This window comes from Martes martes (assembly GCF_963455335.1).
Source record: "Martes martes genome assembly, chromosome: 14".
Classification (NCBI taxonomy): Eukaryota; Metazoa; Chordata; class Mammalia; order Carnivora; family Mustelidae; genus Martes; species Martes martes.
Window position 1 is genome coordinate 29,523,377 of NC_137902.1, and position 21,783 is coordinate 29,545,159.

Genomic DNA, 21,783 nt, shown 5'->3' on the forward strand with positions numbered 1-21,783 from the left:
TTCTATATATTTTCTGTGTACTGGTAGATATTTGCATTTTTTCTACATGTTAGCTTTTTCTGTGTATTAGACAGTGCACATGACTATGTAGTAATGGGCGGGATAAGCTTGTATGGGATACTCAGCCTTCGCACCTCGGCTCCAAGCAGTCCATAGGACCCGAGCAAGGCTTTAATGCAAGCACCCCTACTCACCGCTGGGTCCCGCAACCAACTGGACCCGGGGACATCCCTGGGGAGACCTTGTCTGCTGCTGTCACACTCCTGGAAAACTGAAAGAAAGGACCCAGTTCCCCGATGAGACACAAAGCCATATAGGGGCTGGGGGTCCAAACGAAGTTTGGCATCTCAAGCCATCAAAACCACCATCAGGCAGCAGTAGTCAAGGGTAAGGGTGAAATGCATGCAGCTGAGGGCCACGTGGGAGCTCACGTTCCTGATTCGAGAGCATTCATCCTCCTCCCATGAGCTACACCTGATGCATCAGTAAACCCTTCAGATGGAAACCTGTGTTATTCTCAAGTGAGCTGGGTCGTCACTCTTGACCAGAAAGATCCATACAGATGCCCCAATGTCACGAAGCTCTCCACCCTGCTTCTCCAATTCCAGCATCCAGGGCTGCTGTGGTCCAGGGGGGCCCTGTCAGCGGGGGGAGGCAGAAGGTTCCTGGGGCGTCTCCTCCCTCCCCTACCCCGGAAGACTTGCACAGATCAGGATATAACCATCTCATTACTTAATCGTGCTCAACTCAGATTTTTCATCTGCACAGGAGTTGCCTCAAAGATCAAACAGGACAACAGGTCATGCTTTGGTCCTGGATCAGGTGCACGATCGGCATTCATTGCAGGCGGCAGCCCGGCTGCTAAGCCTGTTGGTGAAGGCACTGCTGTCAGGTTTGCATTCTGCAGAAGGCGGGCTCTTCCATACTCTTTTTTTAACCTGGCACCCAGAACTGAAACCAGCCGGCTAGCAGCAGCGTGGTTAGGGTGGAACAGAGTGATCTTAGAGTTCACGGAGCTTTTTCCAGAAGAATGGCTGCCAGGCTACGGTCCCTGTTCAGTTCTGGCACAAGTGACCTTGTTGGAAATCTGGTTCTGGTCTGGGTTCTGAGATGCACTTTTCTCACTTGCCCTCAACCCCCACAGATTTCTTCCCGGGCCCCCCAGGGCAGTGGGGGGGGGGTGGAATGGGGAAATGTTTGGAAGACAGGGAGGAAGGAAGGGAGGAAGAAGTGTGTGGGGTTGAGGGCAAGTGCTGGCTGAAATCTGAAGTCAGACGGGTCCTCATTCTCTGCAAAGTCAGTTGCCTTGTGGACGTCTCCCCTGGTCTCAGCACACCCCGTTCCCAACACAGGCCTGCGGAGAGCAGAACTAAAGAACAAATAGGACCCAGCCCAATCTCCGGAGGCCTGGGGCCCATCACATCTGATCTGGTGTTTCAGTGTCAGTGCTTGGGGTGGGGGTTGGGGGGGGGATAAAAGTCACAAAAGCTTATAGGATGTAGGAAAATTTTTCAATGTAATAAGAACATAAAATGCAAACATAATCTTGCCTGCAGAGAAAATCACCATTACTGTTTACAGTACTTCCAGATAGTCTTTTAGATAATTTGGATGAGGATCTGTATTCTGAATGTGGGTTTTACATCTTCATTTAGTTTTAATTCATGTCGTGAGCATTTTTCAGTCATAAAAATTCATTAAAAACATTATTTTTAATAACTGCCTAATATTCTCTTATAAGGACAGTGATGGGACATTGAGTTTAACCTTGGCCTTGATTGCTAACTAGCACCAGCCAAAGGCCAGAAAGAGTAGCTCTCTGCATCTGCTTCTGCTTGAGTGATTGGCCATCGTGTGTGCCTGGGTGCAGCTGCTGTCCAGGCAAACACCCCCCACGGGGGCGGAACTCAGGACAAGTGGAAAGAAGGGAAAGAGCATTCCGTTTCCCACTGTTTGGTGATTTCCCGTGTCTGGGAAGCTAACATTTAGCCCAGACCAAGAGACACAATCCATGGACCGGATTTGGCACTATGGGGTGCCTTAGCTCCTACGAGCCACCGGCCGCACCCCTCCCCCAGCCCCAGCTGAGCAAGGGGGACTGAGCTTTCCCTAAGTGCTGACTGCAAATTGGCCGTGGATGGGGCAGTGGGTCCCTTGTTGACTTCAAAACGTGAAACTCTTACAAGGATAAATAAGTCAGTGCCACATTGTTACCTGATTTACAGTTGCCCACTTCCCCAGAGCGGTGGGGGACACTTCCTCTGAGGCACAACTATGTAAAAACCCAAAGTGTGTGTGAACCTCACCTGTTTAAGTCATTAGGTCACATGGCCAGCCCCTCCTGCTCTGAGGGCCCCTGGGTGATAGTGTCCAGAGTCCGGGTGAGAAGTGAGGTTTATAGCCCTGGGGGGAGTTCGGGGGTCCTCGTCGGAGGAATGACAGATGTGGCTGGCCGAGCCACCTGCGGGCCTTGGGAATGTGAGATTTTCTGACACATGTTCTGTTTGCAAGCATTTAGGAATGCTGAGTTTTCTATGGGACACTGATACTACATCGGTGGCAAAAGCAGAGAGGAGACTTGCCCGAACAGAGGGCAAGAGTGCAAAAGATTGCAAAAACATAAAATAAAAAGGAACGTGAAATGCAAACCAGGAGAAACTCAAAGGGAGAGCAAATCTGAAAAAATATTTAACCTCACCAGGAATCAGTGCGATGCAATTATAACTAAACTATCATTTTTTGCCTATAAAACTGAGAAAAGTTCTTATAATAGAAAATCGCCAGTGTGAGCAGAGAGGACACTCACATATTGTTGGCAGCGGCATAAATTTGTATTTGATGAGGAACAAAAACCAACATCCAAAAGGCAACCCCTTTGGTGAGCCACTCAACATCTCGGCCCGTAGCCTAAGGAAAATGTCAGAGATGCCCCCAAAGATTTAGGTATAAGCATATCCATGAAGTGTTACTGGCAATGGCAAAATACTGAAAACAGCTTAAATGTCCCCAAATAAAGAATTAGTTAAAAGAATCATAATAGGGGCACCTGGGTGGCTCAGTCGTTAGGCGTCTGCCTTTGGCTCAGGTCTTGATCCCAGGGCCCTGGGATCGAGCCCCACATCGGGCTCTCTGCTCAATGGGAAGCCTTCTTCTCCCTCTCCTACTCCCCCTGCTTGTGTTCCCTCTCTCGCTGTGTCTCTCTCTGTCAAATAAATGAAATCTTAAAAAAAAAAAAAATCATAATAATTGCATGTGATGGGTATGCCTAATGTGTGTGTGTATGTATGCATATATATGGATACATATTAGAGCTATATGACGTAATGACATAATGTCTTACAGAGACACAGAGAGACTGGCAGACAGACACAGATGAAGAACAGAAACAAATGAGAAAGAACCAAGCACACCCAAATGTTAGCAGTAGCTGGAAGTCTTTCTGGCCACTTGGTGGCGGTTTGGAAGATGTTCCTCACTACCTTCCTACAGCCTATCTCAGCGGAAGAACAAGCCCAGCGTAAATGGACGGGGCTCTGAAACATTGTTTAAAATGATGATCCAGGCCTGGCACCAAAAGACGTGAATTACTTGTGTGTTGATATCTTTTTATGGATCACAAATCTGAGGATTTCAGGCATGGCGTGGGTCTTAGATTTTCTTAGTGGGAGAGTGAAGATCCGTCTCATTTAAAGTTCCCTAAACATCACAAAGGGGAAGGGCAGCGTATCACCAGGGTTTCAACAGCCCCAAAGAAACCCTGCGTTCCTGAAAGGAGACGACAAAGGTGAACCCAAACCTGGACTTTCTTTGGTTTTATCTGAAATTACAACAGTTCTGTCAGGCAGGATGTCAGATTAGCAGCTCTGTAAGCTGCTCTTTGACTAATAAGAGAATTGGGAGATGAATTAAATGACACGGGGCCAACAGCATTTGCTTAGTAGCTTGGTATGCAGAAGTCTTCCAAAAACAACGGGTCTCTTAAGAAAAACTCATAACAAGTTGTCAATAGTGAAAAAGCACCAGAGCAAGACCTACACTCTCTCCCCTGTGCCGGCCGGCCTCTCCTCCTGTCCCATCCTCCAGGACCTCTTCAGGAAACGTGGGTCTGACTCAAATACTGCTGTGCATAAAGGGGCTGAAGATGCCTTCCTCACAGTGGGGACATGAGGATTATATATATGAACATAGCTCGCCAAAATATGTGTGCCCTGCTGCCCACCAACCCAGCCCCAGGTATATATCCAGCAGACGTGCTTATGTGTTCACGAAAGACACATACTAAGCCCCTCATGAATGAGGGGCTCCAAACTGGAAACCACCCACATGCCCATCAACAGCAGAACGAACAAGTCAATTGTGCTAGGTCCACTCAATGGAATCCTATTCGGCAATTAGAAAAGTACATGCAGATCGACATGCCGCAAGACCGTGTTGAGTCAAGAAAACCAGGCACAGAAGACTATGGGCTGTGGAATTCCATTTATAAAATGTACAAAAACAAGTAAAAAGTAATCTCTGCTGTTAGAGATCCACCCTTGAGGGTGTTAGGGACTGGAAGGGAGGTGGAGGAGGGCCCTGGGCTGCTGTAATATTCTTGTATTTGATCCATGTGATGGTTACAGGCATGTGTTCAGTGTCCAAAACAAATCACAGAGCTCTACACATAGGATGTTGCCATATTCTGCATGTGTGTTATACTTAAATAGAAAGGTAAAATGAAAACTAGCTCGGTGCCTGGCACAAAATGATATTACTTATTAGCATCATTACCATAAAGCTCTTACTTACTGGCAAAGCCCTAGCTCTGAGTCTAGACTAGGATGGGAAATGAGGAGGACGGTGAAAAGGAAAAAAAAAAGAAGGGAAAGGACAAAGGGGATGTGGTGGACGGGCCCTCAAGGTGCCCCCACCCATGAGCCCTGCTTCCTGCTGTTCATGCCCTTGTGTGACTCCTCCTTTTGACTGTGGGCAGGACCTGTGACCTGCTTCTAACCAACAGACGATGACAAAGGTCATGGGATGTATGTGTCATGAAAGGTAATAGGTAATACCTGTGTCACGAAAGGTAACAGTGCCCATCTTTCAGGAAGTTGGTCTCCCTGGCTGGCCGTGATGGAGCAGGGGCCCCACTGGGAAGGCCTACATGGCAAGTCACTGAAGTGGCCTCTAGCTTATGAGAGCAGCCCCCAGCCAACAGCCAGCAAAAAGCCTGAAGCCCTCAGTCCTACAGTCCAAAGGAACTGAATGCTGCTGGGAAATGGCTCCTTCCCTAGTCGAGTCTCCAGAGGACGGTGCAGCCCTGGGCAACGCCTACATTGCAGCCCCACGAGACCATAAGCAGAGGGTTCAGCTAAACCCACCTGAAGTCCTGACCTATAAAAACTGTGGGTATTGTTTTAAGTTTGGGGTAATTTGTTACACAGCAACAGAGGATCCAAGAGAGGCCAAACAGCCAGTCTGGGTACAAAATGTATCTGATGATACACATTTAATTTGTGGCCCTAGGTTTCAGAATATTCCCATTCAAAATGACCCTGTGGTATGGAAATCTCTTGCTGGGGCTAAGCCTGGAGTCGGCCATCGCTGAGGTCAACAGCCAGACCCACCCGGGTTTGGATCCTGGCTCTACCGACATGGCTAAGGTTCTTTACACTTCTGAGTCTCAGTTTCTTCTGATTAATGGGAATCACGATATTTTGCATGACACGAGGCACACCACAAAGGCTGGGTTTCTTTCTTCCTTACAGAATGACATGTTGCCACGCTCAGAAGCAGAGTGTTCAGACAGGGCAAGAGGCAGTCTGGAATATTCTGGGCCCACCTGAAGCAAAGGGATGAAATTAAAGCTACTATATGAAGAACTAGAGCAAGATCTCCTTTGATCTCGGGTTTGGAGATGCCTCAGAAGGAGGGCCCCCGAGTGAAGGGCTGCCATTCTGGGACAGCAGCGCACATGCGTGCACACACACACACACACACACACACACACCCCTCTACAATAAACTACACCAACTCACACACACAGATCAATATGTCAGGGCAAGAGAGAGAGAAGCAGGCAGGGCAGTTTGCCAAAGACAGAATCGGTGTGTGGGCTGTTGAGCTGTATTTCTGGTCTGATAAATCAATCCGCCTTGAATGAGTTCCTCCGACTCCATGACTGTAATTGGAGCTACCTTCCTCAGGGGCTGTTTGTTACGTTCAAGGTCAGGTGACAAGTACAGGTTTTCAGAGTCAGGCCCAGTCAATCCTCACTGGCCTCCGGGAAGAGCTCTGCACTATCTGGGATATCAGCTAAAAACTAGTCCGCCTGCAAAACGCTGAGAACTTGGTAGGAATAGACTTGAGTTAACCTCTCCTTTCTGTCCTCGTTAGGTTTCCAAACTCACTTCAACATTCTCTCTAGGAGCCTCCTCTAAAACCGTGTCCGTTAATTTGCAATTTGTCGAGTCTTGCTGTAGCAGAAGTACCTGGGCACCAGCACCCCTCCCCGAAAAAAGAGAGAAAATATTAACGTTGCTGTTTGTGGGGTCCCGAGCCTGTGTCAGGCACTGCACCGACCATGCATTTCACATACGTTACTTCACTTAAAGCCGCAACAAGCCCAGGAGTCAATTACACTAGTTGTCTGTGTTCATAACGGAGGAAACGAGCCAATGACATTACATAGCTTACCTAAGGTCACAAAGCTGGGAGTTGACACAGTCAGGATTTGAGTTGAGGTCTTTCTCACACCCAAGGTCATGTTCTAAGTGAGAAGCTACACTCTGGACCCAATTAGTAGACAACTGGTTATATCATAATCAAGTCTACTAATTGTTGACCGATTTAGGTGTGGGGCTTTCCGTGAATGTGAAACCATGATCCCTAGTCTCAAAGCATCTAAACTGTGGGGGGAGACAAAGGACATGCATATAAAGGATCACTAACATCTCCAGGCCCGTGTGATTCTGCACAGAGCACACCAGTGAAATGTAATGGAGAGACGGCTGCTTGTGAGCCAGTGGGTTCAGAGAGAATTTCCTCCAGCAGAGGGACCTGAGCTACAGTGAGAGTGCCCTAGACTTCACGGGTGAAAAGACTCGTTGACTGAAAAGGATAAAGAGGGCATCCTGCTTCCTCCATGCGGGGCAAAGGCAGAGGGGTGAGAAGGGGCGGAGAGCGCAGGCTGGGTTTCCACTGTGTAAATGAGCTCAGGAACACATAGTTGGCTGGGAAGAGGATTTGTGAAAAGCAGTGATGGGAAATAGGAGGAAACAAAGGCTCAAACTACTGGGAAATTTCATGTCTGGCTGAAGGTGGGATTTGTTCTACAAGCAACGTGGAGTTCATTTGAGAAGATATTGGGGATTTTACACTAGTTAGAGGCTGGCCAGTCCCTTCACTTATCTAAGTGGCCACATTCAGAGTGTTAGCAGAGACCATCCAAGGCAAGCTTTGGGGCTGCCCACATCCCCTCTCTTGGCTCTCTCCCGAAGCCCTCAAATGAGATGAAAGTGAGCTAGGAATGGAATCTTCTCTCCAAGATGCTAGAATCAGTTTTTCAGACCATCACACCCAGCTGTGTTCCCTGGCCAGGAGCTCAGTGTGAGGGTGTCAGCAGGAAGCCTGTGAGCCTTCTGGTCTCTGTAGAAAGTCCTGTCACCAGCAGCATCAATGCCAAAGGCTCCTTGTTCACCCCTGCCACAAGAGAGACCCTGGCCATGGGACCTAGATTTGGGGAGCATAGTTAGCATCTCCTGCTCTTTTATTAGAGATGGTTATAAAACCTTGTGAAAGTAGCAGCCCCTAGATCCTCCCATTTCAAGAGCTGTCCAGACCCCTCTGCTGTGAGCACCTGCTCTGGGTTTGTGCAACTGACCTATATTTCATCAAGGATCAAGGCAGGTGACAACCCAAGCGCTGGGTTTCCCCCAGAGAAGACAGAAACTCATCCACACACTGTATACACTGGAGCGGCCCATATTTGGTTTGGGAAGAAGGTTAATAATAGTAAACAAACTTCCTTGAAGGGATGGCCTAAAGGAGAACTGGTTATTAAGAGGAAAAAAATAAAACCAACAGCACCGCTTTTACAGTTACTCTCCACAGTCTATAATGAGAAAACCTCTCTTCTGTATAAATGACCTCCTAACGGGAGTTACCCCAAGACGCAGCTCCCAACCCTTAGTGCCAGAAGCAGGAGCATAATGGGGCAGTCAGGTGTAAATTATATGGGCCCGCTGGGGCAGGAAGCGGGGGGAGTTATAATAGTTGAGTAAATTAATTTCACATAAGTGGGATTAGCAGTTAAATAAATAGCAGCCCCACCACGAACCCCATCTGGAATGCTGGGTGTCTATCCCCTGCCAGAAAAGCCTTATGGCTGAATTAGGTCATGACACGGTCACCTACCCACTTTTAAGGACAACTTCTCTAGAAATGTAAGACAGAAAAAATGTTTGTGTTAGGAAAGACATTCCAAGTCAAAAACATAAAGAAATAAAAGTGGAGCTGTATGCTGCTTCTGCTGATGGTTCAGCCACCGTTCCTGTGGCCACGATGCCCCATGAGTCAACAGAGCCCTCAATGCAACCTGGGGGGAGAGGTCACCCCGGACTTGGGGCAAATTGGGGGCAATGAGTTCTGCAGATGGACCCATCAGGAGCTTCCATTCCAGGCTGAGAACGTGTCAGTCTAATTTTTAAATTGTCAACCTCTCGATGGCTTGTTTGGGCTTTTTAAGGCTTCTGCCTTTTCACGATTTGACAGTGACCTCTGTCCAGGTGAGTGGTGTGCGGGGGTTTGGGGGACTTCAGAGGCTGTGGGAAGTGGTGGGGAGACCAGGGTTTGAGCTGAGCCAGGAAGGGGCAAGCTGGCTGGAATTTCAATGTAGGCTCCTGATATACAGAGTAGGGTCAGTCATGCTTCCTGCAGTGGTTGGGAGGGTCTAAATGACATCAAGTCAAAAGCAAAGCCCCTCGTCCTCATTCTGAACTGTTAAGATGAACATGGAAAGAAATGGCGTGTCCCTCTCCTCCCTTCCCCCTTCGCATGAAACAGTGGAGCCAAATAAGAGGATCCGTATTGGACATCATCTAAAGGAGATCATACCAACATCAAAGTCTTCCCGAGGTGGGGAGAGCTAACTACCCTTTAGATGATTCTCAGTAAGGACCTCCAGGGATGCTTCCCGAAGCTGTGATTCTTTCTCTGCGTTTGCTAGAATCTTGGATCAAGTCAGAGCAGACTTGTAGCCTTGGTTGCCCGAGGAGAGGGCATTATCATGAACCTTCTACAGGGCTTCCTAATCTTTGCTGGCTATACCTACTTGGATGGGGGCCAAAGATCCCCAACACCCTACCTACTCCATGTCTCTTCTGAGTTGGGTAAATTAGAGGGGTTAGGTTTAAGGGAAGGAGAAGAGAATACAGAAGAACCAGATGAATCCATGGTGTTGAACTTGAACATGCAACATCCGTGACTCACTTCCTGCCTGTCTTAAAAGAGAAGAACCTGACGTTATCCACTTGATTATAAGTGAATGCCTTCTGGTCTCAAAAATAACCCTACTAATTTTATTCTACTAACCTCGAGTGTAAGATGAAAGCTATTAGAATAGCACAAATCCACAGGCAAGTGAGCCACCAACGAAGTGTCCATAAATAACAGGGTGACCAATCATGCCAGCTTGCCCAGATTTTCCCGGTTTTGGCACTGACACTTCTGCATCCCAGCAAAACCCTCTCTCCTGGGCAAACTGACCTGGCTGGTCACTCTACTGTATAAGCAAATGGTAAGGGATTATGTCGATCTCTCCCTTAGCAACAGGGATAGATGAGCCATTGCTTACCGAGCTGCAATTCATTTCTATGTAATGTCCAGACAGTGGACGATTACACAGGCCGGAAATACCCACTCAGGACAAACAAAAACCTGTCATCGGCCCAAAATGGATAATGAGAGCACAGACCCAGTGGTAATTTATAAATAAAAAGTAGGAATACCAGCCACTGAAAGCCACAACATCACCACTGCTGAAAAACCAAGCAAAAAGACTCCTTCCAAAAATCGGAGAAATTCCACCTATGTAAAGTAGAGGAAGAAAAACAAATTTGAGTCCTTAGCAAACTATGTGAACACTAATTTTAGTTTATGAATACCAAATTTTTGCAGGTTATTGGCAAATAGCCTTGAATTGTAGGCGAGGAGGAAAGTCCCTGGAATGTGTCTGGGCGTCACCTGCAGGAACCACAGAACCGATCTGCAGTTTGCGGGGTTGGGGGGGGGTTCAGAGTTGTCCCAAAGACACTTCATTCCTACCAGGATCTCACAGCCACAACACCTTGAGAATGAGAAATGAGAAATGAGAAAACCAAGGCCCAGACAAGTTAAATGACTTTTCCAAAGCTCTAATTGTCATGGAAATACCAAGAAGATCTGCGTCTTACAGAGCTGCGTGAGGAAGGCAGAATGGCAGGATTTTTAGTAGCGAGTCTGTCCTGTTTCATCGTCCCTCCAGATATAGGGAGTTATCTGTAGATAGATATAGAGAATTGATTCCGTTGGCTTCCACAAAGACATGTTGAAGTTCTAACCCCAGCACCTCCCACCCCCGAAATGTAACCGTGACTTCACTGGGATAGAGGGTCTTTGCAGATGCGTCAAGCTCAGATGAGGTCATTAGGGTGGGTCCTAATCCAGTAGGACAGGTGTCCTTGTAAGAAGAGGGAAATTCACACACACACACACACACACACACACACACACACACACACACATTGAGCCGCAGGCCCAGGAACGCCTGGGGCTACCAGACTTGGCAAGAAGCTCGGGCAGGATCCTCCCCTGGAGGCTTCTGAGGGCGCAGGGCTCTGCCACCACTTGGATTTGGGACTCTGAGCCTCCAGACCGGGAAAGAATAAATCTCTGTTGTTGTAAGCAGCCTAGCTTGGGGGACTTTGTGACAGCAGCCTGGGAAACTACTACAGGACCCCAAAGTGGCTCCCACCCCCAGGGATGGACCGGGTCTTTTCCCTCTCATGCCTCTCCTGGCAGCTGGTTGCGAACAAAAGAAAAGAGGCGGTTCCTCCTCAGCCTCCTTACTGTGCCTTACCTGTCTGCTGTGGCAGCATTAGAGAGCTCTGGGGCCTTGCCCCACTGGGTGGGCACACATCTCCAACACGGAGAGGGTGAGTGACGTTAGGGCCTGTATCTGGGTCCCAGAAAGGTGGGGGAACCCTGGTGGGCACGCCCCCTCCTCCAGGAGGGCACTGTTCTGGGCCACATCCTTCTAGTATGATCACTTGACATTTTCCTGTCCACACACCATTTGGCAAGGGTGAGAGATTCGATGAGCCGTCCTGCCCTTTGCCATTTTTTCTAGAACAAAAGTAAAGAGCTCATCAGATGGGGGTGGGGGAGGCTGCCACTTCAGAAACTGAGAAGTTTGCATATTATCTTTTTTACGTCTCATGTCTTCTTCTAGAGGCAACACAGAGACTTGGTTGGGTTACAAACTCCTCCGCCTTTAGTAGTCCACCCAGTGTGAAGCCCGTCAGCTTCCCCAGGGCTAGGATGGCACCATCCCATGGAAGGCTGATAGCTTTATAAATATTCACCAGCTGCAGAGAATGACCCTAAATTTACAAACTTTATAAATCTATGAAGGTACTTACATGTCTGTCTGTATATCAAAATATCTGGAAAGAAAACACCAAAATGTTACCTATCCAGGGTAGAATTATGAATGTTTTTATTTTATGTAACTCTTCTTTCATTTCTAATATTGCTGCATTAAACAGGAAGGAATGATCTAAGAAAACTAACCAAAGAAATTTGCGCCCAGAAGCACAGCCCTTCAACACAAATTCTGCTAGTATTCTGATGCCTGATAGATGAAAACACCAAGAGCTATAATAACATAATGACGCGTTAATACATCACATTCACCGTTTCTTACGCCAACAAGGGCTAAAGAGGGCTTTTTCCAGTGAAGCACTTTATTTTTCCTAATTGAGATCATCCTCGGTTTACAAAACCTGTTTCACTTAAAGTCATAACAAGCATTTTCCCGTGTGATTCTAAACCCTTCCATTCATAATAATCATCATATCTAAGAGGTGCATAATAGTTGCCTCAGGTATATAAACTTTCATTCACCTGTGTTTTTCATGAACCTTCATCCAGTTTGGCTTGCCTTCACAGAACGTCAACTTCCCTTCTGCTAAAGTTGCAAGAGAGTTTGCAGCAATCGGTTGAGAGTCAAGATTCTTCTACACATGTGGCCCATGTTGGCTGCACCTGTCCGAGGGAGGCGGGGCTGGCAGTCTGTCGCCTCCTGCGTCCTGCCAACGCTTGGCTGAGTTGCCCCTCTGTGGCCAACATTTGAAGTTAGGCTTCTTCTTCCCTGGCCCACCAGCTCGTGACCAGCCACTCGTGCTACTATCTTTCACTTTGCTACTGGCCTTGTGGGACTGAAAGTGATTGTGACTATCCACTGATGTTGAGTAAATGAGCACTATTTTTGCCCCCAGGTCTCCATTTTCCTAAAACGCCAGGGATATCTTCCGCTCGAACCCTGTCCTCCCTTCGCTCACGCGACATCCCTGTCTTTCCCCAAGGAGGCAAGTATGTGGCATATGTCACATCGGCCCTCGTTCCTTCCTTGCGGCCAAATCACCAAATGGCCACGGCGTGCTTTCTGACAATGCCTGGCCACAGCCCTGACGGGTGTGGCACCAGAGACAGAGAACCGTGTCATGCCAGGACCCAGTAATGGTTAGGGCCCCTTTTAGTGCTGGCATTCAGTGAACCCCACCCAAATCGCTCCATTTTTACCTTTTTAATTTTCAATCTGAACTGTGTAGGGTCGTAAACAGAACTAAGGGGTCTGCACAGATCTCGACGTGAGGAATCCTGGCGGAAGGAAGGGAGTCTCCCAGGACCGACCGGTGTGGGACAGGAACAGCCTAGAAGAGAAGATAAACCCAAACCAGGTGAAAACGGAAACACTTCCTTAACCATGCTTGGCTGAGGATTTTCACCAGTCCTGGGTGAGGAGTGATTGGAAATTAATAGCAGAAGCCCACTGTGTGTCTGTCGTTCATGGTATATAATTAGACTTAAGTTGACTTTACAGTAAACAGTCTATAATTCTCATTCCGTGGTGTAGCTTCAGACAGTCTCAAAAAATTCTTTTGTTGCCTTTAGAAACTCTACAGTAAAAACCTTACTGGATACCTTTATAATTATAAATCTGTCCTGGAGGTTTCCCCCAAGGGACTCTGGCAAACAAGATTCCAGTTCCTGGAGTGAGGCTAACAGAACCTTTCCAGAATGCGGCTTTACTAAGGCCTAGTTCTGACTGTGGGACAGCGGCCTTGGGGGCACTCACCTCGCCAGCCCGTACTGAGCACTTGTGCTAGCGGCTGGCCACACAGCACAAAATCGAGTCCATAACCACAAAAATCCTCCTGGAAGTAAAGAAGCAATAAAGAGATGAGTGGGAATAATGTCTTAAGAAGAGAAGGTCTGGAAGGATCACTAAGGGCCAAGGAGGAGGAAGCCCACGAGAAATTAGGAAAAGGGCTCACGTAGGACCCTGTCCCTAGAACCCGTATGGAACATGCAGTTAGAATAGAGAGATGAGAGGGCTTTCTTTCTGTTTCATGCTCTGGGGGCATAAATAGCGTCAACAGTGTGGTTCCGGAGGCTTTGGATGGTTGTGAACATCAAGATGGCAGGTGGCGTGCTCCCTGGAGGGCACGCAGATGGCTTGAAGTGGGCATGTGAGCCGAGAGAGGAATTCACGTCCTCCCGGGGCACGGAGGTGGGGCTCTTCGCAGCGACGACTGAAATGCCCGTGGTGGAACACAGCTGCAGGAAGGACAGCCAGCGGGACACAGGCAGGCGATAAAAGAGGCAGCGTTTCATCAGGTCCCATCCTTGCACAGTGCCAACCTGGGAAGGGAAAAATGCCAACCCAGGAAGGCAAAGACGGGATGTTTGGAGGGACTCCCCCCGCCCCCGCCCCTTGTTAGTGCTTCAGGAGCCTAATTGCCAGGAAGAGTTTAGCAGTAGGGCTCTCTGGAAAGGAGATGGAGTTTAAATCAGAGCTGTAAAAATGGGGGTGGAATGTATCACCCCCCTCCCCACCTTCCACCTCCGCCCCTGCTCAGACCCATTGGCCTTGGGGTGTGTGACAGAATCTAGCAGAGCCTCGGCTGTTTGCAATGCTTGAAGTTGAGAGCAATCGGAAAGTCCAAACGATTGCATCCTCCAGACCCCCCATCCGCCACCCTCAAAGCTCCACTCGGGTACTGGGTTCGCAGCAGCTGTTCCAGGCGCCAGCCACTTATCCTGAGCAGCCTGGCCTCACTTGATGATAACGAAAAGTAGAACAATGCTTCCATGTAGCTGTCTATAGCTCCCAGCGTACAGACGTCTGATAATTCTTGGTTCATTTGATGAACAACGGTGGAGACTGAGGACACATTATTATACCCCCATTTTAGAGCAGAACAAGCCAAGGCTCAGAGAAGAGGTGGGCATTTCCTCAGCATCTCATAGCTGGTGAATCGTGCTAAATCTTCCAGTTGACTATAAAGCCCACCCCAATATGTGGTCTGTACAGCCAATTATAAGCTGTTGACTGGTCTTCATTCTTACCATTGAATCTTTTAGGTTTTTTGGAGAGAATGAGATATGCTCCCTCCCAGCAGCCAGGTTTGGAGGATGTGAGGGCCCAGCCCATCTCTGCTAGAGGGAAGGAGATGGTGGCCATCCCAATGGCATGAGTAAGACAACCTCCAGGGCCCTGCCCTAGCCCTAACTCAGTTTGGGGTGGCCATAATCTTAGCTCCCAACACCCAGAATGTTCTAGGGTAGCAGTCATCTGCTGTTTGGACTCACAGCATCCATTTCTTCTTCATTTGCTAATAGCATCTTGAGTTAGATGTCTCTCCCTCATGTGTGCCATCTCAGGGCTCTTGTCTCGCTGGCCTACTGGTACCCACAAGATCCCAGAACAATCTACCGGGCTCTCTCCTGGGCCTTTGACAATTGCAGAGTGAAAGGGAAATCGTTAACACAAATTTATTCCAGGGAGAGGACCCCAAGAAGGCTATTAATGAGTTTCTCCTGCCCAGGCACTAGATCACTCTGGTTCTTGACCTTTTCAAAACCTGGCTCTCCTACCTCCCACTGGATTCTGGGCCATCCGGCGGCCCTCCAGTAAAAACCTTTCCCACCGAAAGTAGCTAGAACCAGTCCCTGTGATTTGCCACCAGAGAAGAGTAGATGACTTCCACCTCCCTTCTACTCCCCATGCCCTTGTTCTCTTCTATCTCCCTCTTGGGGAGGACACAGAATAGTATAAAGGGAAGAGCTCTGGAATCCAAGTCAAGAATTGAGTTTGAGTCTAGTCTCTGCCAAGACCTTGACCTACCAGCCGGTTAACGATGGGTTACAGGCGCATGGGATACGTTTGGAGGCGCTTTTGTTGCTAGATCATGAGACATCAGGTCCATTAAAAATAGCTTCTAAGATAAGTAAGAATAAGGAAGGAATTCATAAGGGCTGAGGGTAAAGCTGTTTATCCTGGGGGAGGAAGACGGAACTCGAGTAGGACCCACAATCCTGCCTTGATCTGTAAGGGGAGCTTTGTCCTGGATACTTTGAAAAGAAAAAGAGGACAGGCCCAGAAATATTCTCTCTGGAGAAGAGTAAACAGGCTGGCACGCTGGGCACCAAGCAAGACAACCACCCCTTTTCACTGGGGCATAAAGAGGGCACTGAGTGTGGGAACGTGCTGGGGTGGGTTCAGGTGAATGTCAGGCTGGGCCTGAGTCAGGTGCTGTGTTGGGGGCCGGACATCCTTTTCCTGTTGTCTCACACTGTGTGTGGAAAGAGGGGTCACTGGGGCTGTGTCCGGGCCTCTGTGCATCACCCAGAGGGACACGTTGGTCCCTGTGCAGTAATTAGCCTTCGGGAAGTCAGCAGGCAGTGAAAGGTCTGGGCCTGACCCAGGTTTTTGAATTGTAGAGGCAGAGCCCCAGATTGCACCGGGCTTGGCCTTGGCTGCACTGTCGTGCCCCGTGCTCTTTCCGCATGCTCTGAGGTCCTTTCCACTGAACATGAAAGCAGCATTTAAAAAAATTTTTTTTGGTCTTAGATGATAATGAACTATTGACTCAACCCCACGCAGCTTCCAATAACCTACAGGCCAGAGCCTTTTAGGCTGGAAGGGCAGAATTCCACTGGCATGGCCCAACCTATGCCTCCTTTATCCTCTGACCTGTCGCTGGATGCACGTGCCTGAGTGAGCGCTCCCATTGGGGCCCCAGGAATAGGCTTTCTGAGATTTTGTATCAGATGAGAACTATCTGAATTTGGCCATGTGTGTGGCCCATCTCGAGTCCTGTCTTTACTCTAGCACTGTCAACACTGTGAAAACTCTATGTGTGAAGGTTTTGGTGACCCGTGAACCCTTAGAAAGCAAAGCCTGACATTGAGCAGGGCAAGAAAGAAGAGGGGTTCTTCAGATGCCCCCCGTGCTGAGGCCTCGGCTCTGAGACACTGGTCCCCAAGGAACACCGTGCTTCCCTTCTCCCTCCTTTTTCTCCCCATCTCCAGTCACAAGGGAAAGATGACCACAGGCACCAGTGGACGCCGTTGCTAGTGACTAATGTCTGCCCAGAGACACATGGCGCCCTCTTAGGTCAGGAGAAAGATGTACTGGGGAGCTCCCCAGAGAGGTTCGGTTCAGGTAGATTCTGTGTTGTCTCCCGAGTGTTCTCACTGTGATTAGCTTATGTTTCTCTCTGAGGGACAGGTTCCAGCCAGATCCCCAGATCCCCAGCTCCCCAGGTTTGAACCCGTGCTCCAACATTTGCTAACCACGTGAGCACGTGACTCAGTGTCTCCGCGTGATGCTTCCTCCTCCCTCAGTGAGGATGCTAGTGCTTCAGAGAGCTGTGATGGTTACGTAGAATAAAGAGTAAAGCGTCTGGCACACTCTGTGGTATCTAGTAGGTGCTTAATAAATTAACATTTATTAACATCAACCACAGTTTTAGTAGTAGTAACAACCGTAGTTTGTTCCCTGAGTCCACTCTCGGTGGAGATGTCCTCCTGCTCTCGTTCTGGGCTTGGCTACTCTCTTTGACCAGTCGGACATCGGCAACTGCGACACAGAGATCTGAGAAGTGCTTGCATAGTGGGGCTTGCCTTCTGCTGCTCCCAGAACCCTGCCGCCTGTGCTAGCCCCGTGGAGGAGGACAGACTATGGCTAGGGGACTGAGGTGGCCCGGCTACCAGCTGGCAGCTTCCGCTGGCTCAGACAAAAATCTTTAGGCTATTTATTTCAAAAGGTCATTGATCTCTCAAACGTGCAATATTTTAGGGTCGGTCTCTTGTCGGTCCCACAGCTTGATCTCTTGTCAGTATTCTTTGACACAACAAGATGATTCACTTAATATTTGGATTTTTATTTAGCTGTCCCGCATCCTGGAGATTTGCTTCTTAATCCATCTAAATTCTAAAAACCATGGCAAAAATGAGAGGTTTGAGACAAAACTTTCTGGAAATTAAGTTAAATTCACTTTCTAAACAAATAAATGGACCACAGAAAGGGAAGTGCCCTGATGTCCAGTTCGCCAGGCGAACTGGAGGGGCCCAACCCAGGAGACTTAAGCCAGGCCAAGCGAGGCAGCTGCCCAGGGCAGACAAGGCAGCTGTGGCCGCAGGCAAGTTCAGTGCATGCATCCCAGTCATGGTGGCTGCACCGGTGCTGATGGGGCAAGACAGGCCAGAAGCTGGCAGGTCACAGTCTGGGAGACTTAGGTATACTTGGGAAGTAAAGATCCAAGTAGATCATAGTAAATGGTTTTTAGGACAAGATCTAGGGATACTGTGAGTGAATTAGAGTTTCCCCCAATTGCATAGTCCTGGAGAAGCTGACCTTTGGCTTTCAAATGGTCAGAGACCCCCTCAAGGCTTAGCTGAACATGAACTCAGCAGATCCATCGATAAGTGGGTGCTAACGAAGCACCAACTGTATACCCACGGTTGGCTAGGCACCCAGAGGAATATAAGAACAGGCTATGGCCCCTGCCTTCCAGTGGCTTACAAGCTACCCCATGGGAGCCATGCCAACCAGACCCAAAAAGCATGTTCAGAGCAATATGTGCAGAAGTTAATGGGAGTTGAATTGTTCTGTACAGACTTTTGGAGGAGAAGGCTTGAGTTAGACTATGAGGAATGGCTGTAATTTAACAACAAATAAACTGTTTGGCTTTGGAGCCAGACAGGACAATGAGAGAACGCCATGATTGATTAGTGATGTCTGCATGAGCCCATGTCTATTTACCACCTCTGGCCTAGATGATATTTAAAATCCCTTTGACCTTTGATAGCCCATGACTAATGGGCTAAACCAATCTGTTTTAAGATAGAGCCAGGGCACCCAGAATCCCTGATCCTTAGGGTGGCCATGGGAGAGCGAAGACAGCTATTATACTCCTCTTGTCTGGATTTCTCACTCAGAAACCTGAGAAATTGTTTAGTCTGGTCTAGAATCTTCCCTGCTGCAAACATGCTGGTCATTAAAAGCAAACAAACAAACAGCTAGAAACCTCAGAGAACAATGGACGGAAAGAAAAGGAAGGGAACGATTAACATAAAACTCAGAACTACTGTTGACAGGAGAGAGGGGAATTCCACTGGGGAAAGCCTATAAGACTAACGTTCTTGGTAATATTTTATTTTTAAAACTTGGTAATATTTTTATTTAATATTTAAGTACTTGGATGAATGGTAAGTGAATATTTTTTATATATTCACAGAGTTATGCGACCATTCCCACAGTCTTCATTATCTCATGACCCCATAACTGTGAGCAGTCCCTCTCCATTTCTCCCTAAACCCCCCAGCTCTAAACAACCAGTAATCTACTTTTTGCCACATGGGTTTGCCTATTCTGGACATTTCAAAGAAGTGCAATTATGCAATACACGTTCTTCTGTGATTGGCTTCTTTGACTTAGCGTAACATTTTCAAAGGTCACCCTGGTGGTGACCTTCGTTCTTTGTTCTTCGTTCCTTGTTATTGCTGAAGAACATTCCATTGTATGGATATACCACATCTCATTTATCCATTTATCAATCCATAGACATTGGGGTTGTTTCCACTTCTTGGCTATAATGACAAACGCTGTCATGAACATTCAGGTACAATGTTTTTATGTCAACATATGTTTATATTTCCCTTGGGTATATGTCAGGAGTGGAATTGCTTGGTCATGTGGTAACTTTCCGTTTAACATTTTGAGAAACTACTCAAAGTAGCTGCATCACCTTAACATTCCCACCAGCAGTGGATAAGAGCTCACATTCATGCCACACTTGTGACTGTCTATCTTGTCGATTGCAGCCGTCCTAATGGGTGTGAAGTGGTAGTGCATTTCGATTTACATTTCCTTCATAGCTAGTGATGATGAGCATCTTTTCATGAGCTTATTGGCCATGTGTGTATTTTCTTTGGAGAAATATCTATTCAGATCTTTTGTTCATTTTTTATTTGAGTTATTTGACTTTTTAATATTGAGCTGTTAAGAGCTCTTAATACAGTCCAGGTACAAGACCCCTTTCAAATACAATTTACAAAAATTTTCTTCCATTCTGTGGGTTTTCTGTTCACTTTCTTGATCTCAACAGATCAGACTTTGATCTCGCAGCACAAAAGTTTTTCATTTTGATGGTGTCCAGTTTATCTATTTTTTCTTTTGTTCTTTGTGCTTTGGTGTCATATTTTAAAAACCGCTGCCTCATTTGAGATTGGAAAGATTTTCCACGTGTTTTAAGAGTTTTATAGGTCTAGCTCTTATGTCCGGGTCTTTGATTCATTTTGAGTGAATTTTTGCACATGTGTAAGGTAAGGATCCAACTTTGTTCATTTGCATGCAGACACAATGTATTTTATGACCTAATCTCAGAAGTGATTTAGCATTTTTTTCTGCCATTTTCTGTTTGCCATAAAGGCCAATTCTGGTTACAATGTGGAAAGAGACTACACTTCCTCCTCTGGTCATGAAAACAGTGAGAATCACTGGGCACCATCTTGGAAGCTGGTTACAACACCGCAGACTTTCATATTCATAAATCAGAGAAATCCCTTATATTACCTTTAATGAATAACAAAATAAGATTACAAAAGATTCCTTCAGCTACAAGCGATAGCTATTCATTCCTCTAGTATTGATTTACCTTCTCTATGTCCTGGTAATAATAAAATTTATCATTTCTCAAGCAAACTACTTGGTTCCTTGCACACAGCCAATTTTCCTGGCCATTATTTCTAGTCCCCACTTATTGCTGGGTATAGAATCAGGAGATTTTTATACGTATTTATTGATTTAAAAAAAAAAACAACCCAAGAAGAGGTTAAGTGACATGTCCAAGATTACCCGACCAGGAAGTCGTAGTCGAGTTCTAAACCCTCGGTTCATCAGACTTTGGAGTCTTTCCTTTCCGAACCACGGTCCAAAAACACTTGGGTGGGCACATTGGGGCTGGGCCTTGCCTAATTCTCTGCTCTCTCCACGCACAACATGGTCATTCCACAACAACCTGGTCGTTCTTAAAATCAGCTTCCTTGCAACTCTCAGGAACGGGCACTGAGGAGCCATCAGTCAGCATTAGCTCGAGCTGCAGGATGTGGGGAGTGGGTGCCACGGATGGTGCCAGACCCTGTGGAGTCTGCTCTGTTTAGCTGCCGTTCTTGTTGCAAAAGCAGAACTCTAAAGTGTGGTGCCAAAATTCAAAATATAATTGAAGCACATTTTTATTTGCATTTTCTAGTTTATTCTGAATAGCTGAACTCCTTAATAGTTATCCGAAGTGTATTTCCCTTTAAAAGCACACTTTAAAATGTTTCACAGCATCCAATATGATTTTATTACATCTTGGAATCAAAATGTTTTCTAAAATTAATGTCTGGTTTTATGACTCAAGACTATCAGAAAATAAGCCTAGTTACATTAAAAAATTACATTACTGAAATCTTTTATGTGTTCCCATTCCAAAAGGAGGTGTGACATACTTCTCTCCCTCCCCCCTCTCTCTTGCTCTCCTGCTTTTCAAAGAGAGTCAGAGACTGATGGGCATAGAGACAACAGAATATTTTTGGCCCCCATAGAAATTTAAAACCACTTTTAAACATTAAGTTCCTTGTACCTTTTTGGAAAGATGAGATATTGCAATCTGGGGCTTTTTCACTGTGGAAGCATTTGCCATTAAATAACCAGCTGCTGTTTTTCTCCTTTAAAACACACATACCAAACCGCACAGGCGGGGGTTCTCCCTGTGATCCAGTCACTTCCATCCCACCCCCTAACCCCCGGGGATTTTATGTTTCCCGGGAGGGGCAGCACACTGGAAATCTAATTCACCTAGCAAACTTCGGGCAGACACAGAGAAAGCAAACAGAGCCATAAGTGGCTCATTTATTTTGCCGTATTTAGTTGCTTCGAGGCCCTCAGGGGGCTCACAAGTCCCTCCAGGTCACAAAAACAAGCCAGCAGCTCCAGCGGGACCTTCTAAATGCAAACACAAAGGCCCCCTTGTTTGCAGGAGATCGTCTGTGAGGCTGGAAGGGCAGGAACTGATTTAGAGGGTTCTGAACTGGGCCTCGTTGCCTCCAGGCTCCCTCCCTCTGCCCAGGCTGCACTCCTTCCGAGACCTTTCGGAAATGTCTAGCCCTTCTCCTCCCAGCTTAAAACCTCACTGATGGCGGGAAGGGAGACAA